This window comes from Danio aesculapii, chromosome 16, assembly GCF_903798145.1.
Source record: "Danio aesculapii chromosome 16, fDanAes4.1, whole genome shotgun sequence".
NCBI classification, from domain to species: Eukaryota; Metazoa; Chordata; class Actinopteri; order Cypriniformes; family Danionidae; genus Danio; species Danio aesculapii.
The window spans coordinates 42,747,897-42,767,954 of NC_079450.1; the positions used below are offsets into that span (position 1 = coordinate 42,747,897).

General features: G+C 37.6%; 1 protein-coding gene across 1 annotated transcript in view; it reads left to right on the plus strand.

Annotated features, from left to right (window-relative positions):
- Window positions 1-20,058, plus strand: part of cep192 (centrosomal protein 192) — a 123,847-nt gene that overhangs the window by 82,955 nt on the left and 20,834 nt on the right. The gene's annotated exons all lie outside the window — the stretch shown is intronic.

Genomic DNA, 20,058 nt, shown 5'->3' on the forward strand with positions numbered 1-20,058 from the left:
GGCAGTTCCTTAGATAAGCTCTTATCCACTCGCTAATTATAGCATAATTTATGATAAAACAGTTGACACTTTTTTAGAAAAAAATGACCTAAGACCGTTTTTGACTCGAACTGGAATGACATAACGACGTTTTCGACTACATCATAATGGCAAAAACGTCCAAATATTTCAAGGAACCAAACTGCATGGCGACGAGACAGAAGTCACCCCCCACAGAGGTAAAGGCAACCGCAAGCTCGCCTGGAAAACAGACCGACGCAAACGTGAGTATGGAGAAACTCTTTGCTGAAGTTACTAAAATGAGCAATACCCTTCAAATAGTAGCAACGGACACGATCGCCATCAAAGAAACAATGACGGAACTAAAGGACTCGGTTAATGGGCTGCGGGTCAGAGTGGAGGAGGCAGAGGGCTGAATCTCACAGCTCGAAGATGTGACAGAGGGGCTGACGACTGACAAAGATGTTAAAGAAAAGAAAATAAAGAGTTTGTGGGAGCGTGTACAAATGCTTGAAAACCACAGCAAGAGAAATAATGTGAGGCTTGTGGGGCTGAAAGAGAAATACGGAACGAATGGGACGTTAGACGAGTGCGTGAAGAAGATCCTGAGTGAAGGGCTGGGGATCGAAATGGAAGGGGAGTATGAAATTGAGAGGGCTCACCGAATACTGGCCCCTATGCCAAGCCAGGATCAACCACCAAGACCAGTGCTGATCAGATTTTTAAGACAATCAGCTCGTGAGAAAGTGCTGCGAGCCGCAAGAATACACCGTGGAATTAAGTGGGAGGAGGTCAAACTATCCGTGTTCCCCGATACGACGAGGGAATTGGCTGAAAAAAGAAAGACGTTTTTGCCTGCTAAGAAAGCGCTCCAGAAGCTTAATGTAAGATACACGCTTGCGTTTCCCGCAATCCTGAGATTCACTTGGGAAGGCAAAAATCGTAGCTTCACTAACAAGGAAGCGGAAAGCTTTATCGCCACATTGCGCAATGACGAGACATAAAACATGTATTTTGTTTACAAGACAGATGTTGCCTATCTAGGGACAATGTGGAACACATAAGTCAACTGAATGAGGAAATCTAAAACGAGTGGGAATTAGCTTTAAGGTGCCAGCGCAACATGCGGTCGGAGAGCAAAACCACCGGCTGCATGCGGAGTGCATCACGGACCAATACGAGTTCTTTTTTGTTGTTGCGTGTTATTTTTGCAACGCTTTTATTTTTTATTTTTTGTCATGGCCTAGTGGCCAGAGACAGGTTAAAGCTCCCAGTTCATGTTTTACGGGAGCATCCCATGTCATTTAAGGATGTTCTTTTCCTTTTCTGTTTTTTTTCAAGGAAAAAATTGTTAAAAATGCATTGTATTTACTCAATATGCACAAATGCAAAACAGTGGGTTACTTACAGTCGTACTTTTTCTGTTTCTCTAGTAACAAATAGCAAACTATGATGAGGAATCATATAATATGTATGTCCTGGAACATAAAAGGATGTGGGAGTCCTATAAAAAGAGGGAAAGTTATGACTTATCTGAAACATAACAAAGTGGACATTGCATTCATCCAGGAAACACACTTTAAAGGAGAGGAGGCTCTAAAACTTAAATTTGGGTGGGTTGGGCATGTATTTCATAGCTCATTTTCCAGCAAGCGGAATGGCGTTGCTATATTAGTCAACAAGAATTTAAATTTCATTTCTACTGGTGAGGTCAAAGATAAAGAGGGGAGAATGGTTTGTTTACAAGCAACCATAAATGATACCGCAGTAGTCTTATGTAACATATATGCTCCAACCATAGGTGACCCTAATTTTTTCTATGAATTAAATAGAACTTTAGGGGAAATGGATGGCCAAATTATATTAGCGGGGGATTTTAATCAAGTTTGGGACGCTTTTATTGATAAAAGTAAATTGAGGGATCAAACATGTCCAAAAGACAGAGCAGCTATTCATATGATGAGCGAGGATAATGGATTAGTAGATATATGGCGTCTGGTGAATCAATGTGAGAGGGAATACACCTTCTATTCACACTGTCACAAATCCCATTCCAGAATTGATATGTTCCTGATTTCCAGCACTATGACAAAATATGTTACACACTGCAAAATAAACTCAATTGCCTTATCAGATCACGCAGCTGTGAAGTTAGGTATTGATATTAATTGTGACAAAGAGAGAAAAGGCAGATGGAGATTAAACACATCCCTATTAGATCATGAGAACTTTAGCTCATTGCTAAGAGAAGATCTACAAGCATTCTTTAAAATTAATACTGGTAGCACCGATAAAAGATCAACTGAATGGGAAGCGTCCAAGGCATATGTTAGAGGAAAGATGATAGCATACGCATCTAAAAAGAAAAGGGAGGATCGGGATAGAATGCAGGAATTAGAAAGTAAAATGATAAATTATGAAAAAAAATTATCCCAATGTTTTTCAGATAAATTGTATCAAGACATTTGTAAACTTAAATTTGAACTACAGGAGATTTATAATAAGAAGGTGGAATATGCCTTTTTCAGATTGGGTACTGCTTTTTATGAGGAAGGGGAAAAAGCAGGTAAACTGCTGTCAAGACAACTAAAACAAAAGAATACATGTAACCTAATAACAGCTATTCAGAAAGAAGGCACAATAGTTACATCAACAAAGGAAATCAATAATGTACTGCAGAAGTTCTATAAAGATCTATATACTTCTGATATTAGTCCTAAGCCAGAAGAATTATCTATTTTTTTCACCAAACCCAAGATTCCTAAATTATCTTTAGACGAGATGAACATGTTAGAAGGTCCAATAACAGAAATGGAAGTTAAAAAAGCTATATCTATTATGCGAAATGGAAAGTCTGCAGGGCTAGATGGGCTCCCGGTAGAATATTATAAACAGTATATAGATACACTTGCACCTGCTTTAACTGAAGTTTTTAACGAGGCATTTGTTAATGGATGCCTACCACCTTCTTTTAATGAGGCCCTCATATCCCTAATCCCTAAGAAAGAAAAGGACCCCACTGAACCCTCAAATTATCGCCCAATAAGTCTGATTAATGTAGACTGCAAGATTCTTAGTAAAATTCTTGCCGTACGCTTAGAAAAGGTAATATCCAACATCATAAACTCTGATCAAGTAGGCTTCATGAGGAAGAGGTCATCAACAGATAACATGAGAAGGTTATTGCATTTAATCTGGCTAAACAGAGAAGAAAACCATCCAATTGTTGCCCTTTCACTTGACGCAGAGAAAGCGTTTGATCGGGTTCAGTGGGAATTTCTATTCGCCTCTTTGTCAAACTTTGGATTCGGGCCCTGTTTCATTAAATGGGTTCAAACATTATATAAACAACCTAAAGCATGTGTAATTACAAACGGTACAGTCTCTCCATTTTTTTGACCTGACCAGGGGGACACGTCAGGGTTGCCCGCTCTCGCCATTGCTGTTTAACATCGCCCTGGAACCTTTGGCCATTGCTGTTAGAGCTAATTCAAATATTGTAGGTGTACAAGGAGGCGGCAAAGAACACAAATTGTTTCTATACGCAGACGATATCCTGGCCTTAGTAAAAGATCCAGATAAATCTTTACCCCACTTGATGGAAATAGTTCAATCTTATTCTAAAGTATCTGGTTATAAAATTAACTGGACAAAGTCAGAAGCCATGCCTATATCCGGAATAAGTAACGCTACTATGATAACCAAACTTGGCTTTAGATGGATCCCAAAAGGGATAAAATATTTAGGAATTAAAATAAATAGAGAGATAGAAGAAATCCCTATGATAAACCTGACACCTCTTCTACAAAACATCAAAAATAATTTGCATAAATGGAGTAAAATTCAGACAACTCTATGGGGAAAGGTGAAAATAATCAAGATGGTGGTCTCATCTCAGCTTAACTATATGTTAATGATGTTACCACTTACAATACCACAGTCAATTTTTAATCAATATGATTTTATGATCAAACATTTCCTATGGAATGGGAAAAGGCCTAGGATAAAGCTGAATAAACTATGCGCACCACGGGATAAGGGAGGATTGGGATTACCAGACCCTCGGCTTTACCACATATCTTTTGAAATGGCCAAACTAGCCAAGCATTGGAACAATAATACTGAATCAGACTGGATCACCATTGAGAAAAACCTGTTATGGCCATATAGCCCTATTGAATACCTATCCCAGTGTCTAGACAAAACTACAAATCCTGTGATAAAACATGCAAGACAGGTATGGGTGAAGACCCACAAAATGCATAAATTATCACTATGCAAACAATCATACTCCTCCATCTGGCACAACTCTGCTATCTGTATTGGGAAGTCATCTATATACTGGAAGAAATGGCATATGAATGGCTTGTGTACAGTGACAGACCTATTTGAACAGGGTGTATTTATGTCCTACAGCAATCTTGTGGCAAAGTACAATTTAAAAGGAAAGGACAATTTTTGGAAATACCTTCAAATACGAAACTGTATCTCCACAAAAATCCAACAGACAGATGGAAACCCTATCCTAGACTTTCTAACATTGCCTCATCTCCAACAAAAGGCCTCTGTTTTCTACAGGATGACCAACTACGTGCTCAGCAATGATTGCATACATTTAAAGACAATTTGGGAAAAGGACATCCAGAATGCAATAGGGGATGAGGACTGGAAAAGTATTTTGTCAAACACTGGTAAATTCGTAAGAGAAGCGAGAGGACAATTTACTCTGTATAAAATTGTACACAGGTTTTACTTTACACCTGTCCGACTCAATAGAATGGGTTTGGCAAATAATGATGTTTGTTGGAAATGTCAAAAAGAAAGAGGCACATTTATACATTGTATTTGGGACTGTTCACTAGTTCAGCCTTTCTGGCACCAAACCCTAAATATTTTGAGTAAATGGCTTGGAACCATTAATACCATTGTCACCAAGGTTATGCCGACTGGGAGATAGGGAACAGATGCCAAATACTACAAAAGGAGAGTTCACAGTCATCATGGTGGGGATCTCAGTGACAGCTAGAGTCATCTTAAAACACTGGAAAACTCCCAGAATTCCAGAGTTAAAAGAGTGGGCCAATATAATGACTAAAACAGCCTCGTATGAACGTTTACTTTACAAATTACATAATAAGAACAAAGCAGGGGTCTCTGTATGCATCCCAGTATGGGAAGACTTTTGGTCTTATGTGACAATGTCTTGTAACACAATTTAAATCTACTCACCAGGTTCTTCTAACAATACTGTACTTCTGTCCTAGTAACCACTGTATTCATTCTGGCCTTACATTTAGTAGGCCACAAGTAATCACTTGTAACATGCGTTTGTATTATTTTGTCATGAACCAGAAGAAAACAATAAAAAACTTGAATTAAAAAAAAAAAAGTAGGCAAAGAAATGACGAATGTCAATGTTTCTGTGATTCATTAGCTATATACACACACACACGCATATATATATATATATATATATATATATATATATATATATATATATATATATATATATATATATATGATATGGTCCTTCTCTCCTGAGCTCATTCCACCTTTTTCCATATCATGCTCATACACTCTTATCATCTGAAACAACCAGACCTGGCATCTCTGCTTCTTACCATGCTATTTTCTGGTTTCCTGTCAATATAAAGCTTTCTACGTGGCAGTTCGTTTTCACATGTAAGACCAAATTCATATTTGTCAGAAGACAAAGGAGGTTGTGATGGACTTCAAGACAAACTCTGTTGACCACCCCCCACAGACCATCGACAGCTTGACTGTTAAGAGAGTCAGCAGCACTAAATTCCTAGGGGTTCCCATCACAGAGGATCCCACCTGGACTAGGCTAGAGTGACATGGTGTTATGCCTACACTTTGTCTGCCGGCTGAAAAGGGCAAGTCTCCCTCCACCCATCCTCACAACATTCTACAGGGGAGCCATTGAGAGCTTGCTGACCAGCTGCTTCACTGTCTGGTATGGGAGCTGCAGTGCTACTGACCACAAGACCTTCCAGCGCAAAGTGAACACAGCCGAAAAGATCATCGGTGCCCCTCTATCCTCCATTCAGGACATTTTCCTCTTACGGTACTTCAGCAAAGCTAGCAGTATTGAGATATATTCTTGCCACACTTTGAGTCAATTAGTACCAATTGAGGACCATGTCAACACCACAGTCTACCTAAGTATTGTTTGCTGACCATATCCATCCCTTTATGACCAGTGTACCTATCTTCTGATGGCTACTTCCAGCAGGATAACATGCCATGTCATAAAGCGTGAATCATCTTAGACTGGTTTCTTGAACATGACAATGAGTTCACTGTACTTAAATGGCCTTCACAGTCATCAGATCACAATCGGATAGAGCATCTTTGGGATGTGGTGGAATGGGAGATTTGCATCATGGATGAGCAGCTGTCAAATCTGCAGCAACTGTGTGATGCTTTCATGTCAATATGGACCAAAATCTCTAAGGAATATTTCCAGTACCTTGTTGAATATATGCCAAGAACCAAAATGTCTAAACGACTTACAATTAAGAAGGGATTTAGTGATTCAACAGGAAGAGGCAGTATACACAAGAAGTGCTAAGTGTACTAAGAGAGGTTTGTGGTTTGCAGAACAAGGCACAGTTTTATGCTAAAGTTTGGCCACCCTTGATTAATTTCATAGTTGCAAGCCATAGCCTACTGGCCTATCAAATCAGCTATTTCATTTGAATATATGTTATACCTCAGGGAAAAAGCAACATTTCAGTTCTGACATATAATTTATTTAATCCTCAAATGCAATGCAATGCAAAATTTGGGCACCCCAACAGAATAATCACATCAATATTTCATACAGACACCTGTTGCTGAAATGACAGCCTGTTCTTATAGTCAAGGATAAGTGCCTGAATTCTTCCTGAAGGCATTTTGGACCATTCTTCCTTGCAAAATTTTCCAGTTCAATCAGGTTTGATAGGTGCCAAGCACGAACAGCCGTTTTCAAATTAATAGATAGATTTTCAATGATGTTAAAGTCTGGGGACTGGAATGGCCATTCTAGAACATTGTATCATGTCTGACCATGAATTCCTTGGTAGATCTGGAACTGCGACAAACCACATTTCTCATTGTTTATATCCTTGTTTATGTCCTTACTACAACGTAGCCTACAACTGTGCATGTAAGATATCAATTTTAACAAAAAGAAGTACTTACAGGTTGTGGCTTCTCTCTTTGTGTCACGTCCCTTGGAAGGCCAAATAGTGAAACAGAACAAGATCCATTGAAATAGCAGCATTTGGACTGCATTTTCCTACTAACGCGTCTGTGGCCAAGCCCCTTTGCTGCGGGAGGTGTGTGCTCAGTGAATGCACACGTAACTTGAAACGTTTGTGATCTCATTAGCCCGGTATTATTTATGTATATTTATTTATTTTTTATTTTTTTGTAGTCCCCAAATTCTTTCTCTGTAGGTTTTGCTAAGATAGCTCTGTAAAAGCCAATGTCTCCCTTTGCATTGAAGCTTGAGCATCTTTTGAGCAGTTTCGGGCTCAGGCACACTTTGCACTTGAGCCCAAGTGAACCGCACTCTGGCACACTTCTTCCAACAGGGCCAAGGCCAGATAACTGAACCGCACCTGAGCTTGATTCAGAGCACTCACACTTCTCAAACACCCTTAGTGATTGGACCAGAATTATTCCTTTACAGTTTCCACAGACTCCAGAGAAGGAACCAAGCCTAAAATGTCCTTAACAATTCTGATCAGAAGGCTATGTTACTTTCAAAATTAAGACAATGGCCACTGAATTAGCACCCAGTCCAGAATTACTCATTCTTGCATTAACATCAGTCTCAAGCTATTTTATGGCTCCTACAGTCCCCATGTAAATAGACCAGAGCTCAAAATTGCGACCATTTTGGATCGTATATACACCAGAAATTGTGTGACCTCAAAATATATTTGGGAGCATTTGTGTGAGTGCGTAAAATTGTTACCATGCGATTTTTTTTTTTTACTGCAAATGTTCACCGCATACGCAGATTGAGGAGACATTTACGCAGAATGCATCTTTGCATCTAAAATGCGAAACAATGCTTATAAATGTTTTAAAACAGTTGTCATTTTAACTTGCTGCAGTAAACAAAGCCTGCAATGTTTGTCCTGCCTTAAAGCTCTTCTGATTAGCCCACTGCTTTAGAACTGAACTTCAATGTATTGGTTAATATCAGCTGTCAATCACTGTCAGTCAATGCCTTCTGCCTTCAGGTCACAGGCGCTACAACCGTGAAAATGTAAAGCGCTAAAGATGAGAGAATGAAAATAACACTGACAGATTTTGTTTTAGAAAAGTTACAAATAATGTCACTTCTTATTTGTGATCATGTGGTGAATGATAATCCAGCATTAACACTTTTAGAAGAGTAAATAAAAGGCCACTATGAAAATGACCAAAAGCATTCACTATAAAGCCAATGGGACGGAGTTTGCAGGTAACAGCATTTGCTGCAGAATCTACACAATTTAAGCGTGAGAGCTTCTGTTTAATCGTTCATTTAATCATCAGAATGCTGTCAGCCATGCAAGTGGAAGCTATATATAAAATGTAACACCGTGTACACATTGCAAAAGGGCTTGCTTTCATTACAATTAAACTAATATTGCAGCTCATGAAAAGACCAGTATTGCAATTAAGATAACGTATGCAAATAATAAGTTATATGTCAATACGTCTGTGCAATATCACACACCTCCCGTAAAAACACAGCATAGTAATTATCGTTAGCTAAGTTTCATTCACTGCTTGGGCGAATGCATATTTTTGTTTGTTTGTTGGTTTTGATTAATGTTGATTTCAAATGCAATGAATTTGTTAATTTAAACTTGTAGTAATGGTGCTCATAAATGTGGGTGCGACTAAATTTTGGCTGGTGCTCCAAAAAAATTTAGGAGCACCAGAGCTACCAAGCAAAAAGGTTAACTTCAAGCCCTGAAATGGACCAAATTATTTTCAGAAATTTCTACAGTCTGCAAGAGAAAGGACTTAAGTCATTGCTACTGCAATCTCTGAAAGAAAGGACTAAATTGTTTCTTAAATAATTCTTTAAAAAAAAAAGTACCCTGAGGAAGGACTACGCCTGAAATTTCCACAGCTCCTATAAATCTTTTTATAAATGGACTAAATTGTTTCTTTAACAATTTCTGTAAATATCAAGATAGAAGCTGTATTTATCCATTTTCCTTTGCTTAGTCTCTTATTTATCAGGGATCGCCACAGTGGAATAAATTTTGCTTACTCAATTCACCTGTAGCGCATGTGTTTGGACTGTGGGGGAAACTGGAGCACCTGGAGGAAACCCACGCCAACACAGGGAGAACATGCAAACTCCACACACCAATGCCAACTGGCCCAAACGGGACTCGAACCAGCGATCTTCTTGCTGTGAGGGGACAGTGCTAACCACTGAGCCACTGTGCTGCCCCAATATCACTGTATTTAATTCATTATTACTACACCTACATATTGCAATTGAGCTGCTTACTATAAATTAAATGATTCTTTAATGGTTCTTTAAGAGAGCTGTTAATTTTTAGTCACCAAACTAGGACCTTTGAGGTGAGATCCAGTTGATTAAAATAAACTGTCCACAGAAGCGATATGTAGATCTAGGACTCCTCCACAAACAAAACCAGTTCATCTTCAGCTTAAACTGTAGATACTCCAAGATTCTTCAGTTCACTTTTTGTTGCAGTCTGTGAGTTTTCCTCTTTTCAGTCTCTCCTGGCTGGCTCGTCAAATTGTTAGATTTTGCTGTATTTAACCATTCTTGAGTGGCTTGCCAATGTATTAGATGACTCTAATGCATACAATAAGTAAGCTGACCAAAACCCTTATGAGGAATATTTATGAGACTTTATTGATGAAAGTGAATAGTACAGTTCCTCAGTAGCAATGTTAACCTATGGGTCTTCAAGTAACTTAACCAAAGTACAATATCCTGCTTTTTTTATCATCACCTGAAATATCTCATTTAATTTCGAAAGTGTCCTTGCAAAGCAACACAAACAGAATGCAGAAGTATAAATGCACGGCTTCGTGCAAGGGAACGGCGATCACTCGACACAGAAGTATAAATCAGCCTTAACTTCTTACTTTGATGTGTGTTTTATCCTTTCCCTGAAAGGTGAGATTGAAATATGGCACTTTCAAATCAGCAATTGTGATTGGTCAATTGTTATTGACCATGAGGTCATCACTGGGGGATGCCATCCATTTATGTCTGTCATAGTCCATAGTTAAAACTGTTTAATATGTTATAGTCTTACATATTTTCTTATAAATAATTTACTTTCCAAACCACTTCCAGTTTACTCAAGATATTGTGCTGAGAATAAAAATAAAACAAAGTCTAAGGAAAAATTGAAGGGGGTCAAAATACTTTCCGTACCCACTATATATGCATGTGTGCGTAAATAAAGCAAAATACTACATTTTGTGTCCTCTTCATAAGAGGGAAATTTTATAGTCAATTTTATAGTTCAAGTATCACTTTAAAACTTTAGTTCATATTAAAGAAAAATAAATAATTTCCACAATTAAATTTCCTGATTTTACAGATGATTATCATTACAGGTAAAATACATAAATATAGAAAATGTACAGGTAAGTAATTGTCTAGGTAGTCTTCTACACTTGACCCTTTGGGTTCCATTCACTGATTCACTGGAAAAAAAAAACTATAAAAACATTTTTCCTCCTTTTTTGTACAAGTCTGTGTTTATTTTATTGCATATTGCATTTGTTTGTTTTTATTTTTTTATTTATCTTGATTGACAAATTCTTTATTGTATTTTCAGAAATTTGACTACTTTTGTCTGTTATAATTTTGATGTGCATGTTACTACCGTAGGTTACCTTTTTTTTACTTTTTTACATTTTTTTGTAAATATCTGATTGAAAGGCATCAATAAAAAGGAAAAATAAAATATATTATGTATGTTATTTGTATTTTTGCTTTTGAGCAGTTTCGGGCTCAGGCACACTTTGCACTTGAGCCCAAATGAACCGCACTCTGGCACACTTCTTCCAACCGGGCCAAGGCCAGAAAACTGAACCGCACCTGAGCTTGATTCAGAGCACTCACACTTCTCAACACCATTAGTGATTGGACCAGAATGATTTCGTAACAGTTTCCACAGACTCTTGACCCTTCGGGTTCCATTCACTGATTCACTGGGGAAAAAAACGATAAAAAAATTTTCCTCCTTATTTGTACAAGTCTGTGTTATTTTATTGCATATTGCATTTGTTTATTTTATTTTTTATTTGTAATTTTGTTTTTTTTTTTGCAGAATGTCATTTGGAGGTGGAGAATAATGGAGGAGAGATGAGATGGTACCTCTCTTCATTTGCTCCTCATATGTGAAGGTACGTGTTTTGACATTTATTAGAGGTAAGGGACTTGAAAGTGGAACAGACTGTGAATGACGGTGCAGGTGGCAAAAATTCTGCTATAATATATTGATGTGCCATGCTGCAGCTGTATCCCTTTCTAGACTTTACCGTGTGCATGGGCTTCAAAGACAAGATACTTTATATAGAACGTGAGATGAAACGTGCATATTGTGCATCCACTGCAGAAAAGATTGCAGAAAAGAACTGTTTACTGGGCATTTTAAATTATATTCTGCTGAAATTAAGTACATGACTCAGAAAAAGATATGTTTGGCGAATATATAGGAAATAATACAAGATAATATAAGGAAAAATACCTTCACTGTTCCAAAATCGAATTAAACAGACTGGAATAGACATAATTGACTGGATATCCTAATTTTAACTTTTTGTTTAAGCAAAACAATTACTTTTTCAGATGTTAATTTAACACGTATGTATATAAATTCAATATTAATAAGATAGAATTGTAAGTTTCTTTTTCAGTCAAAAAATTCAGAAAAATGGTGTCTCTGTTTATTTTAGTTGACTTTAAGTGACTTGACTCACTTGATTTGACTGAACTGTAACTTGAAGCTTAATGGTATAAGACTTGAGACTTGCTTGGACTTGACCATGTGTGACTTGTCTCCACCCTCTGATTTTTATGGAAGAATTTTTGAACCTTTCTTCATATATGGTTAGCTCATTTTAGATTTGCTGTTGTTTCATGGAACAGGGCGTCGATAGAAGTGGAGGTGTTTATCGTGCAACATATACTGCTTTTAGATGTGGGAAGGTATCTGGGATTTTGGGGAACCAGGAGAGCATGAAGGTGGGTGTGTGTGTGTGTAAAAACAGCTCGTCTCTGAATAACTGTACAGATTTCATTCAAGTATTCAGTTTGTTTTTTGTTGTGTTGTTTTTTTTCTCTTCTTTTTGGTGTTGTAAAAAGGTTCAAATTACATTCCTCCCTCGTGACCAAGGTGATTATGCACAGTTTTGGGATTTAGAATGCCACCCAGCAGCCAACCTCAGCACAAAAGTCGTGTTCGCTTCCAGCTGTGTGGTACTGTAAGTCTGATCAATCTGAAAAAAATGAAGTTTGTGGGTTTTTTTTATAACCAACCTGATGCAACATCCATTAAATTAGCCTCCAACAGAAGAGACTGATAGCTGAAAATGCAGTTTCATTTGAAACAAGTACAGAAACTACGCAGAAATGAAATGCCTGAAAAGTACTTGTTTTGGGAATTGTTGAAAGTTTTCATGTGTACAGGGCATAAGCACTAAACAAAGGATCCAGTGTTAAGCAAACTGCTTACCAGTGGAAAAGGAAGATCGAGTGAAGATCAGGAAGAGGGACCTGGAGTTCTGCAGGCACTAAAACAGAGTAAGAGTGTGTCTGTTTAGATGTGTGTATTATTATATGAAGAACACTATTATCACCTCAGTTTATTGTAGATTGTACCTAAAGCACTGTTAGATATATGATTGAATAAATACAGACTACTAACTAGAGGTGCTTCACAAATTTTTTCGGGCCAGTCAGTTGTAGCCAATCAACAATAAACCCCAGCACTGATTGACATGTTCTATTTTGAAGCCCTTATTTTTCATGTTGGACTATATATTAGACTATTTTTAAAAATGTGTATCAAGTGTTTGAAATGATGGAAGGAAAATATATCATTTGACAACTACATGTATTGCCAAGCAACATGTAACATATCAACCTAAAACATACCAGCATGTGCTTTGTTAGCTAATAAGAACATATTAGAGCTTGACACTTATACCTTTCGGGGGGAATGTAAGAAAAAAAGAGAAACAAAACACATTTTGATCTAGACAACTTTAGGCAGAAAAAATGTCAGAAAAAAGTACATAAATTATTGTTTCAAATCAGTTAGCTCATATTTCTCTAATATTCTCTCTAATATCAGAAAGCAGCCCATGGATCTGGTGCAAAAAGCATACTATATTACACAGCTGTATCCCTTCAATACTTTACCTTGTACATCGGCTTCACAGATAGGACATTTTATATAGAATAGAAAAGATGATTAAGTATCCTAAATGCTTTACTAGGGTGTCAAGCTTCAGAATCTGCTGAAATTAACTAAATGACTCAGAAAAACATCTAAAATCTCTAAAGATCTAACATTTCCAGAAAAAAATCTATTATTATAAATTATTGTTTCAAATCAGTTAGCTCATTTTTCTCCATATCGGAAAGCAGCCCACAAATCTGGGGCTTGAGTGCATCAGATATAATATAAATGGATATGTTAGATATAATAATAGTCTTTATGCTTTTTATTAATAAAAAACTTTTACTTCATTTATTTTAAAATGCATTTATTTTGAGTATTACACTCTGACCATTAAATATAGGGCAAATTTATGTTTTATTGTTTAATAATTAATTAGGCTTATAATATTACAAAAAATTATGCATAGTTTTCTTTATATGGTACTTTATTTATGGTCTATGCAAATTTGTTGTTATTTGTTGTTGTTCCTTCTAGTAGTAATAGTAACTTACTTCTACATTGTCTTTCATTTGGGTGTTTAATTTCATTTGCGGTTCAATGAAGCTCAACAATTGAATTCTGCACAGACAAATGCTCTCATAACAACCAATACATGACTACATCTCCGTTCATTGTTACTGAAACACTTTTTGCTTTACAATTTAATATGTTGTTTTTTTATGCTGCTTAGGGGACCATCTGCCATTTACAGAATGTAAAGTGTAAAGATGCGATGGTGTCTTTAAAATGCTGTATGGCTTTAGTCTATGATAGCAGCTCGCTGCAGACCCCTCATGGGTGGAGCTGGAGCTTCAGCTCCTCCCTCCCTGTATGCCGTTTTAATCATAGACTGTAAAAAAAACATGGACATAGTATCTGTACGCATAGAAACGAAAAGGAAGCTACTAGTGGGCGGGGCCACGTTGATATTTTGTTCACATGTCTTTGCGCTAACCATGAAATGGGCAAAGAGGCGGGTGTAAGCGACATTCAGCCTCAGGTTGAGATCAAGAACCGGACACTGATTTCCCTCCACGGTTTCTGGAGACTCCTCAGGTAACTCTAGAAATTGCTATTAGAACAATTATCATTAACAAGATGTTTTTTGTCCGATGTAATTCTGCTTGGCTTGTTGCAAAACATTTTGCAATCTTGTGTGTTATTGATGAAGTCACCAGTGACTAGTTGACTTGACTTTGATAATATAGAAGTCAACTACAAAAATGTAAAGTTGTTTAACCCCTACTTTTAATGGTGTTTATTTGAAATAAAAGCACACAATACAGTGACCAAACTCTGATATTTATATAAGGTGCATATCAGTGGTGTAGTCCTAAAAAAAAGGTGGTGTACTATTACCCCACCCAATCCAAATTTTAAAAGTAGGCTAAGGAGTCACGAGAGTACCTCAAGCAAGATGGCAGTTCCTTAGATAAGCTCTTATCCACTCTCTAATTATAGCATAATTTCTGATAAAACAGTTGACACTTTTTTAGAAAAAATTACCTAAGACCGTTTTTGACTCGAACTGGAACGACATAACGACGTTTTCGACTACATCATAATGGCAACAACGTCCAAATATTTCAAGGAACCAAACCGCATGGCGACGAGACAGAAGTCACCCCCCACAGAGGTAAAGGCAACCGCAAGCTCGCCTGGAAAACAGACAGACGCAAAAGTGAGTATGGAGAAACTGTTCGCTGAAGTTACTAAAATGAGCAATACCCTTCAAATAGTAGCAACGGACACGATCGCCATCAAAGAAACAATGACAGAACTAAAGGACTCGGTTAATGGGCTGTGGGTCAGAATGGAGGAGGCAGAGGGCCGAATCTCACAGCTCGAAGATGTGACAGAGGGGCTGACGACTGACAAAGATGTTAAAGAAAAGAAAATAAAGAGTTTGTGGGAGCGTGTTACAAATGCTTGAAAACCACAGCAAGAGAAATAATGTGAGGCTTGTGGGGCTGAAAGAGAAATACGGAACGAATGGGATGTTAGACGAGTGCGTGAAGAAGATCCTGAGTGAAGGGCTGGGGATCGAAATGGAAGGGGAGTATGAAATTGAGAGGGCTCACCGAATACTGGCCCCTATGCCAAGCCAGGATCAACCACCAGACCAGTGCTGATCAGATTTTTAAGACAATCAGCTCGTGAGAAAGTGCTGCGAGCCGCAGAGAATACACCGTGGAATTAAGTGGGAGGAGGTCAAACTATCCGTGTTCCCCGATACGACGAGGGAATTGGCTGAAAAAAGAAAGACGTTTTGCCTGCTAAGAAAGCGCTCCAGCAGCTTAATGTAAGATACACGCTTGCGTTCCCGCAATCCTGAGATTCACTTGGGAAGGCAAAAATCGTAGCTTCACTAACAAGGAAGCGGAAAGCTTTATCGCCACATTGCGCAATGACGAGACATAAAACATGTATTTGTTTACAAGACAGATGTGCCTATCTAGGGACAATGTGGAACACATAAGTCAACTGAATTGAGGAAATCTAAAACGAGTGGGAATTAGCTTTAAGGTGCCAGCGCAACATGCGGTCGGAGAGCAAAACCACCGGCTGCATGCGGAGTGCATCACGGACCAATACGAGTTCTTTTTTGTTGTTGCGTGTTATTTTGCAACGCTTTTATTTTTTATTTTTTGTCATGGCCTAGTGGCCAGAGACAGGTTAAAGCTCCCAGTTCATGTTTTACGGGAGCATCCCATGTCATTTAAGGATGTTCTTTTCCTTTTCTGTTTTTTTTTCAAGGAAAAAATTGTTAAAAATGCATTGTATTTACTCAATATGCACAAATGCAAAACAGTGGGTTACTTACAGTCGTACTTTTTCTGTTTCTCTAGTAACAAATAGCAAACTATGATGAGGAATCATATAATATGTATGTCCTGGAACATAAAAGGATGTGGGAGTCCTATAAAAAAAGGGGGAAGTTATGACTTATCTGAAACATAACAAAGTGGACATTGCATTCATCCAGGAAACACACTTTAAAGGAGAGGAGGCTCTAAAACTTAAATTTGGGTGGGTTGGGCATGTATTTCATAGCTCATTTTCCAGCAAGCGGAATGGCGTTGCTATATTAGTCAACAAGAATTTAAATTTCATTTCTACTGGTGAGGTCAAAGATAAAGAGGGGAGAATGGTTTGTTTACGAGCAACCATAAATGATACCGCAGTAGTCTTATGTAACATATATGCTCCAACCATAGGTGACCCTAATTTTTTCTATGAATTAAATAGAACTTTAGGGGAAATGGATGGCCAAATTATATTAGCGGGGGATTTTAATCAAGTTTGGGACGCTTTTATTGATAAAAGTAAATTGAGGGATCAAACATGTCCAAAAGACAGAGCAGCTATTCATATGATGAGCGAGGATAATGGATTAGTAGATATATGGCGTCTGGTGAATCAATGTGAGAGGGAATACACCTTCTATTCACACTGTCACAAATCCCATTCCAGAATTGATATGTTCCTGATTTCCAGCACTATGACAAAATATGTTACACACTGCAAAATAAACTCAATTGCCTTATCAGATCACGCAGCTGTGAAGTTAGGTATTGATATTAATTGTGACAAAGAGAGAAAAGGCAGATGGAGATTAAACACATCCCTATTAGCTCATGAGAACTTTAGCTCATTGCTAAGAGAAGATCTACAAGCATTCTTTAAAATTAATACTGGTAGCACCGATAAAAGATCAACTGAATGGGAAGCGTCCAAGGCATAAGTTAGAGGAAAGATGATAGCATACGCATCTAAAAAGAAAAGGGAGGATCGGGATAGAATGCAGGAATTAGAAAGTAAAATGATAAATTATGAAAAAAAATTATCCCAATGTTTTTCAGATAAATTGTATCAAGACATTTGTAAACTTAAATTTGAACTACAGGAGATTTATAATAAGAAGGTGGAATATGCCTTATTCAGATTGGGTACTGCTTTTTATGAGGAAGGGGAAAAAGCAGGTAAACTGCTGTCAAGACAACTAAAACAAAAGAATACATGTAACCTAATAACAGCTATTCAGAAAGAAGGCACAATAGTTACATCAACAAAGGAAATCAATAATGTACTGCAGAAGTTCTATAAAGATCTATATACTTCTGATATTAGTCCTAAGCCAGAAGAATTATCTATTTTTTTCACCAAACTCAAGATTCCTAAATTATCTTTAGACGAGATGAACATGTTAGAAGGTCCAATAACAGAAATGGAAGTTAAAAAAGCTATATCTATTATGCGAAATGGAAAGTCTGCAGGGCTAGTAGGCTCCCGGTAGAATATTATAAACAGTATATAGATACACTTGCACCTGCTTTAACTGAAGTTTTTAACGAGGCATTTGTTAATGGATGCCTACCACCTTCTTTTAATGAGGCCCTCATATCCCTAATCCCTAAGAAAGAAAAGGACCCCACTGAACCCTCAAATTATCGCCCAATAAGTCTGATTAATGTAGACTGCAAGATTCTTAGTAAAATTCTTGCCGTACGCTTAGAAAAGGTAATATCCAACATCATAAACTCTGATCAAGTAGGCTTCATGAGGAAGAGGTCATCAACAGATAACATGAGAAGGTTATTGCATTTAATCTGGCTAAACAGAAAAGAAAACCATCCAATTGTTGCCCTTTCACTTGACGCAGAGAAAGCGTTTGATCGGGTTCAGTGGGAATTTCTATTCGCCTCTTTGTCAAACTTTGGATTCGGGCCCTGTTTCATTAAATGGGTTCAAACATTATATAAACAACCTAAAGCATGTGTAATTACAAACGGTACAGTCTCTCCATTTTTTGACCTGACCAGGGGGACACGTCAGGGTTGCCCGCTCTCGCCATTGCTGTTTAACATCGCCCTGGAACCTTTGGCCATTGCTGTTAGAGCTAATTCAAATATTGTAGGTGTACAAGGAGGCGGCAAAGAACACAAATTGTTTCTATACGCAGACGATATCCTGGCCTTAGTAAAAGATCCAGATAAATCTTTACCCCACTTGATGGAAATAGTTCAATCTTATTCTAAAGTATCTGGTTATAAAATTAACTGGACAAAGTCAGAAGCCATGCCTATATCCGGAATAAGTAACGCTACTATGATAACCAAACTTGGCTTTAGATGGATCCCAAAAGGGATAAAATATTTAGGAATTAAAATAAATAGAGAGATAGAAGAAATCCCTATGATAAACCTGACACCTCTTCTACAAAACATCAAAAATAATTTGCATAAATGGAGTAAAATTCAGACAACTCTATGGGGAAAGGTGAAAATAATCAAGATGGTGGTCTCATCTCAGCTTAACTATATGTTAATGATGTTACCACTTACAATACCACAGTCAATTTTTAATCAATATGATTTTATGATCAAACATTTCCTATGGAATGGGAAAAGGCCTAGGATAAAGCTGAATAAACTATGCGCACCACGGGATAAGGGAGGATTGGGATTACCAGACCCTCGGCTTTACCACATATCTTTTGAAATGGCCAAACTAGCCAAGCATTGGAACAATAATACTGAATCAGACTGGATCACCATTGAGAAAAACCTGTTATGGCCATATAGCCCTATTGAATACCTATCCCAGTGTCTAGACAAAACTACAAATCCTGTGATAAAAACATGCAAGACAGGTATGGGTGAAGACCCACAAAATGCATAAATTATCACTATGCAAACAATCATACTCCTCCATCTGGCACAACTCTGCTATCTGTATTGGGAAGTCATCTATATACTGGAAGAAATGGCATATGAATGGCTTGTGTACAGTGACAGACCTATTTGAACAGGGTGTATTTATGTCCTACAGCAATCTTGTGGCAAAGTACAATTTAAAAGGAAAGGACAATTTTTGGAAATACCTTCAAATACGAAACTGTATCTCCACAAAAATCCAACAGACAGATGGAAACCCTATCCTAGACTTTCTAACATTGCCTCATCTCCAACAAAAGGCCTCTGTTTTCTACAGGATGACCAACTACGTGCTCAGCAATGATTGCATACATTTAAAGACAATTTGGGAAAAGGACATCCAGAATGCAATAGGGGATGAGGACTGGAAAAGTATTTTGTCAAACACTGGTAAATTCGTAAGAGAAGCGAGAGGACAATTTACTCTGTATAAAATTGTACACAGGTTTTACTTTACACCTGTCCGACTCAATAGAATGGGTTTGGCAAATAATGATGTTTGTTGGAAATGTCAAAAAGAAAGAGGCACATTTATACATTGTATTTGGGACTGTTCACTAGTTCAGCCTTTCTGGCACCAAACCCTAAATATTTTGAGTAAATGGCTTGGAACATTAATACCATTGTCACCAAGGTTATGCCGACTGGGAGATAGGGAACAGATGCCAAATACTACAAAAGGAGAGTTCACAGTCATCATGGTGGGGATCTCAGTGACAGCTAGAGTCATCTTAAAACACTGGAAAACTCCCAGAATTCCAGAGTTAAAAGAGTGGGCCAATATAATGACTAAAACAGCCTCGTATGAACGTTTACTTTACAAATTACATAATAAGAACAAAGCAGGGGTCTCTGTATGCATCCCAGTATGGGAAGAC